Genomic DNA, 7,651 nt, shown 5'->3' on the forward strand with positions numbered 1-7,651 from the left:
TTTTACATAGGATTTAGTTTGTATTTTCTGGGATCCTTTGATTTTTGTTCTTGAATAATCCCCAAAGGACTGCTTCCTAATGTCCAGGGCTCAGCTAACCTCCACTGGACTGCGGATCTATTCTTGTGGTGTTTCTTTGTTCCTGTCTCCCAAGATCACCTCATACTGCAAGTGAATCATCATGGCACTTCAATTCTTACTCTCTCTTGACTTAATGAGGTACATTGCATTATACTCATGGTATAAAAATCATGATGAATATACATAGTAGCAGATGTGACTTGGCAAATACTGCTTCTAGGGCTGTTGGAACACACTGGAAATCTCCCAAGGAACTGTTTGATAAATTCTGCTGCTCCAGAAGAATGAGATTATTGCTGATATATTCAAGTAAAATAAAACCAACTGAAAAAGAAACATCAATTGACAATAGGAAAAAAGATGAAAGAAAATAAAAAAGAATTTTAAGACAGTTTTACAAAGAATCTATAGATAATGTTTGTCTGAACCTGGATAACCTATATAACAGTGAAACTCTGTTCTCCACACTGCCAGGTACCAATGACTAAACTATGGAAGCCACAAATTTTCACATGGCTTCCATGCTTTTAAAGTGGACCAAAGTGAGTACTCAGGGAAGGTGTAAACATATCCCTTTTTCTGAAGCTTCCAAGATATTTTAATAAACAGTGAAAATAAACAGAGCTTTTAACTTGTTTTTAAAGAAACTCTATTTTGGAGAAGTTTGGCAAGGGCTATTATTCTAGCTAAATGTCACAGTTGACAATTAACTTTTGATCACGGGGATTTTGGTTTTTCCCATCAATCTTTTCCATTGGTGTATTTGCCCTTATGCAGGAAAACATAAAGGCATTTGGATGGAATGAGCATTACTGGATAAAATCATCCTTCAGAAACTGTAATTTCAATGAGAACAAGTGCAATCATAGTGCCTCTGTACTACTACTACTACTACTACTACTATTTCAGAAATTTAACATTCAAGGATATGTGAACATCCTCTGAGGCATGGGTGACCTACAAGTGCCTTCCCTTTAGTAACATTACTTACTCTAGCACCTATCAATTGCCAAGAGCTCCTGAGGTAGTGAAGGGGCCTCAGGAGGAGTTCCTGTCTTGATGCTGGAAGTATTATTATTATTATTATTATTATTATTATTATTATTATATTTATCTACATTCCAAAAGTTCCCCCCTTCCGGGTCCTCGCCCCCTGAATGCTTCACACCATTCCCCCACCTCTGAGAGGGTGCTCCCCCCTGCCTACCTACCCCCATTTCACCCCCGCCAGCATCCCTTTTTCCTGGGGCATCAAGTTTCCATAGGATTAAGCAGATCCTCTCTCCCTGAGGCCAAACAAGACAGTCTTCTGCTGCACATGTGCGGGGGCCACAAACCAGGCAATGTATGTTGTGTATTTCTGCGTCACGCCACTGGCGCCATATCTGCGTGGGCAGAAAACACCTTGGACTGGGTTCATACTGAAGGGCTAAACAACCTAAGATAGGGATGAGCTGCAAGGAAGAAACATTATTTATTGATTGGACACGGGAGAACCCAACCCTCTCCCGCATGTCCCATTGTCTACGGTCCAATCTTGAGCGGAGCTGTGTCCAGAAGGCGGGTCCAAACGAATGGGCGGAGACGACGTCAGTGGTTGGTTCGGGCAATGAGTGGGCGGTGATGGACGACGCAGGGCGGTCTGAGGACGCTGTATTCTGGGAGATCGGGGAGAAGGGGGCGCAATGCAATGTTTAGAGGGAGAGTGGTCAGTGGAGGTGAGAGACCCCAACAGTATGTTCCTTGGTTTTTTGGCTTTGTCAACTAACTCGGACCCCTCAGTGCTCCCTCTGGGTTAGTTAATACTACTGCTCTTCCTGTGGAGCCTTCAGCTCCTCCAGACATTCCTCTAACTCTTCCATATTCGTCCCTGACCTCCAGTGTCCAATGATTGGCTGCAAGTATCTGCATTTGTCTCAGTCAGCTGCTGACAGAGCCTCTTAGAGAACAGCCAAACCAGGTTCCTGTCTGAATGCATAATATGACCTCAGTAATAATGCCAGGATTTGGTGTGCCCACACGGGATGGATCCCAAGTTGGACCGGTCATCGGGTGGCCTTTCTTTCAGTCTCTGCTACATTTTTGTCCCTGCATTTCCTTTAGACAGAAACAGTTCTAGGTTAAGAATTTTGAAGATGGGTGGATGACTGCCTGTCTCAACTGGGGGTCATGTCTATCTACTGGAGGTGGTCTCTTCACATCCCATCTCCCCACCGTTGGGAAAGTTTTAACTGGCTTGATCTTGTGTAGGCAAGCATAGCTGCTAAGAGTTCATCTGTACAAGAGTCACATCATATCCACAGGACGATACATCAAAGTTCTCCTTCCCACTCTCTGGCTTCTGCATTCTTTTCACTCCCTCTTTCATGAAATTTTCTGGGTGTATGTGAGGGATGTGTGCACTTAACCTCTGAAGACTGGGATCAAAATGATTGATATAGTTGCATTGTCCATCTTTATAAACTTTTTAATGACAACCGTGCCATGAACAAAGTTAAAGTAAATGGAAAATTAAATCTATAGTTTGAAGCAGCACAGTGGATAGAATAACAAAAACTGAATATATGATAAAATTTTGTTTATATATGAAATGTCAATACACTTATAAAACATAAATATTCAGACTTATTCAGACTTCTCCAAAGTGGCAATTTAAGTACACACTCCCTTCAAAAACATCAGTTTAGTATTGCCTACAAAATTCTCAGGGAATGAAATATATGTATATGTATTATATATTTGAAATATATGTATATGTATATATATTTATATATATTTGTTTACACACATAAAGTATATATGAACTATACTCAATAAAACTATTATTTAAATGCAAAAGTCACAAATAAGCATTTAATAATGTTCTGGAACACAAATACCATAGTTTCAGTTAAGCTTTTTCAAACAAATAATTAGTCAAGAGACTTCAGCTAATCAGATACTCAAAAAGATACATAGATGCTCAAAAACAGGTCTTGTCTTTACGAGTTAACTGCTTCAGCCAACATTGCCCCCATATAAGCAGATTAACACAGATTATTTATGCAGATGACATTGTTCCTGATGTAGCTGTAGAGACAGCTTGATATACAGACAGCTCCTCCCATGGTTAGTACTGGCTAACAAGGAAAGGTGGGGGAGGGGAAAACAGCTCGTGTGCCATATAATGCTGCTATGGTTTGAATTTTAAATGTCTCACAAAAGCTGTCTATTGAAGGCCTTATTGCCAACAAATGACATTCATGGGAATATAGTGGGACAATGTGGGGCCTGGTGGGAGAAGTCAGGCCAGTGGGAGGCATGCTTAAAGAGACACTAGGTTTCTGGCCTCTTATATTTCATCTCTCTACTTGTTTTCTGGACACCATAAAGTAAGAAGATTCTGCATTATGTTATTTGCTTCAGAGCCAGTATGATGGGGTAAATTTGTTACATTACAAAAATTCAGAAACCACCAGCCAAAACATGTTTTATTTTCCTTTTAAGTTATCTATCTCAGAAGTTTTGCCACAGTGATGGAAAACTAGCCGGCATGAATTCATATACCTAAAATTGGTGTGAATTTTATCCCTTAGAACCCAATCTGGTGGGCTATTTGAGTCAAGGAACTGTTGAAAGATATAATCTTTTTATGTGCCAAAAATAAATAGAATTGATGTGTGCTGGTTCAAATGATAATAGCTTCCATAGGCTCATATATTTGAATGTTTGGTCTCTAGTTGGTAGATCTGTTGGAGAAGGGTTTGGAAGTGTGAACTTGTTAAAGAAGGCTTTGAGATTTCAGAAGTCCCCACCATTGCCAGTTTTCTCTCCTTGGTTCATGCTGGTGTATCAAGATGTGAGCCTCAGCTACTACCCCAGTGCTAAACTTGCCTGCCTATTTCTGTGCTCCCCACCATGACTGTCATAAACTCTTAACCCTCTAAAACTGTGAGGCCCCCAAAACTTGTTCTTTTATAAGTTCTATTTGTCATGGTGTCTTATCACAACAATAGGAAGAAACTAAGGCAGAATTTGGTACCAGGGAGTGGGCTATTTTTGTGATTGGACAGACTATATTTGTTTGGTTGGTGGATTGATTTTTGTTGTGTTTGTTTGTTTGTTTTTGGACTGGGGAAATGATTTAATACTATAAGTGAGTTTTTTTGTTTGTTTTTGTTTCTTTGTTTTGCTTTGTTTTTTTGTTTGTTTGTTTGTTTTTCAATACAGGTTTTTTTGTATAGCCCTGGCTGTCCTGAAACTCACTTTGTAGACCAGGCTGACCTCGAACTCAGAAATCTGCCTGCCTCTGCCTCCCAAGTGCTGGGATTAAAGGCGTGCGCCACCACGCCTGTCATAAGTGAGTTTTCATGAGCTATTCTAATAGGTTCATTGAAGACAAGAGTTCTGGAAGTAATGCAGATCACAGAGTCAAGACATTTCAGAGAGGAATAATATTAGCAACTGGGATACAGACATTTCTTGAAATACTTTGCCAAAGAAACAAAGAATGCAGTTGTTTTTTGTGCTTGTCCTAAGATTTTGCCTGAGGCAAAATTGAAAAATATTAAATTCATCCCCTTGGCTGAGGGGATTTCAAGACAGACTAATATCGACTCTGTTGCATGGTTATTAGTAACCCTCTTAAGCAGGACTACAATTAAAAGAGCATACAAGGTAAAAAGGAATACAAAATGTACAGTTTGAGAAGAAAGGGGACAGAAGTAAATTTAATTTTAGAGCCAAGGCTTTTGTTGAAGGAGAAAATCTATGCAATCATTACATCTAGTTCAAAGTAATGTAGATAAACACTGTTCTTATAAGATTTTTCTCATCAGGAACAGTAATGGCAGGGTCATCATGGGAGTAACCAATTATTTTCTGATTGGAATTAAGTCCTGCTTCACAAGAAGAAATCCATACTTGATATAATTGGAAGGCAAAGGACTTGTGATTATATAAGTCATAGGCCATAAGAAAAAATCCTACTGGTGTTATTCTGCAGAATAGACTTACTATCAGATTTAAATGATTCAGACTACTGCATTTCTCAGCCCTCAGAAGAAAAGCTTCTATTTTCAGAGGATGTTGACTAATGTAGAGGCCCACCACTGGTCAAAATATAGACAATGAGAGATAGCAGAATACTCAACCATAAATATAATATCAATATCACAGTCCATTCTTCTGAGACTCAAGGATTATTGCAGAAAGGAAGGCAAAGTGTAAAACACAGAGCCAATAGATTGCTACAATACCTTCCAGACACAACAGGGAAGCACATTTGAGCTCACGGCAACTGTGACAATATTCCTAAGACCTGTGCAAACTCAAGACAAGTCAAGCCCCAACATGGAAAAGGCAGGTAGTCAAGAAATTCCACATTTCATAGAACATCAGAGATAACCATGTAAGTAAAGAGAGGACTTGGAGTTAAAGGAGGGGAAACTGGAAAATAGATCAGAACACGGTAATAGGGGAATGAAGATAATAATCAAGCAACATTATATGTACATATGGAAGGTCATAATTTAATCCATTAGCTTGTGCAATTAATAAATGCTAATTAAAATTGAAAACTTAAAGACTAAGTAGAATAAACTAAAACAATAAACTAATCGATCTAGAAGTGACTTTGAGATGGCAATTATTCTTGAATCCTGAGGACTGTTTAACTTACTAGACTACAAGACTGGGTTGTGCAGCATCAGTGCATTGTGCCAGGAAGATAGTGTACCGGGAACTGACCCCAAGCAAGTGTTTGGAGTGCACACAGTCACAGACAGCTATGCCAGAATGTCACAGCACAGAGATTTGCTATGCATATGAATGTCTCTGACATTCATATTTATGCTGTTCCCATGTAGAACAACTCCTTGAGGAAATCAGCCATTCAGTAATAGTAAGTCTATGATATATGCCACCCTCTACCCTGAGAGTATGACCTAGTCCCTCAAAAATGCCAGTCAGTCTGTCAGTGACAGACCAATAATTCCACCCAGAAGCCTTCTACCCTGGAGAGGCAGTAATACATTCTGACATTTTGCCTTGTTGACCACACCACTTCAATTACCATGGCTATCTGAGGATACACAGGAAGTTAGTTTTGTTGTCCTAGGATTGTACAGAATATTTTCTTAGACACGGAAATCTGATTTATAGTAAAGAAGATTTAACAAGAACCTCATGGTTGTAGGATTCACTGAACTCACATGATTGATCTAGGCTGTAGACCATAAGACTTTAACGTGATAGAACAACAAACAAACCTATTGAGGACTCGCTTAAGGCATCTGCTTGACTAATGCACCATACGATTAGGATTCTGTCATACACCCACGTGCACATGCATGCATGCAAGTGTGCACATAGGAGTGCATGCAAACACACACACACACACACACACACACATACACACACTTGTCAAAACTATCATATTCATTTAATTATTTTTGATAGTTGGAATATATGGACTGGGACCCATAGTGTAAAAGAGGTATTTGCTCCAATTCAATGGCCTTTGTGGTAACTTGCTATTTTTATATTGCTTCAATTTTTTATCTAATGGAGTAGACTCCAAACATGAAAGCTGGAATATTTGGGGGAGGGGGCTAGTGGCCGAGTGGAGTTTCCTTTGTCAGAGACAAAGCAAAGGAATATCATCTGGCCATTTTTTGGACCATGTACCAGTAGACTAGTAATCAGAGAAAGGATTCTCATTTTCTGAAAGAAATAGTGTTGCTGCTAATAACAATGACAGGGCAAAGAAAGGTGGAAGGTAAGCTGGCAAGTCTCCCATTGTTTGCATGTTTGATAATGGCATAAGTGGGTAATATCAGCAATGATAACATTATGGGCTCATCATTGAGGAACCCAGACTACTCATGCAGAGTTCTGGTCTCCTAGACTAAGCTAGTACTGGAGGGCAGAGGAAGTGCAGGCTGAGGGAGGAAGAACGCAAGGCCTGTGACTGCAAAGTTTAACACTGATGTCTCGGATTTTCTTCTTCTTTTTTGTTTTGGCTTTGCTTTAGCATAGTCATAAGCTGCCAGCAGACAATCAGATATATGTAGACTGTGAGGAAGTGCCACACTTGACTGACATCATTTGAACCCACCATTTTGTGTGCATCAAATACCTTCTAGAATCTCTAGAATCTCCATTCTTAACTAAGGGGTTTCTAGGCCCATCATAGAGCTGGAACACAATATTCTACTTTTCCTTGCCACACGCTGGAATTAGGGATGAATCAGCTTTCAACTCTCCAGCCACATGAGCATCAGGTAGCTACAACTGTGGCCCAATGCAAAATCACAAAATTGCTTAAAGCATTATGCGATTTTTGTGTTCCTTCTTAAAAAACAAAAACAAAAACAAAAACAACAAAAAAACCCACCACAACACAGTTCTCCAGTGTGAACTTAATAGATTTTTTTTTTTAAGTGTCAAAAGTGATGAGGGGTTGTTGGTAAACCAGTACCCAGTACACTTAACCTTTTTGGTGTTATATAATAAAATTAGCTTTCTTCAGCGAAGTGAGACCACCTCTCTCTCTCTCTCTCTCTCTCTCTCTCTCTCTCTCTCTCTCTCT

The sequence above is a fragment of the Mus pahari genome, chromosome 22 (assembly GCF_900095145.1).
Source record: "Mus pahari chromosome 22, PAHARI_EIJ_v1.1, whole genome shotgun sequence".
In the NCBI taxonomy this organism is placed as follows: Eukaryota; Metazoa; Chordata; class Mammalia; order Rodentia; family Muridae; genus Mus; species Mus pahari.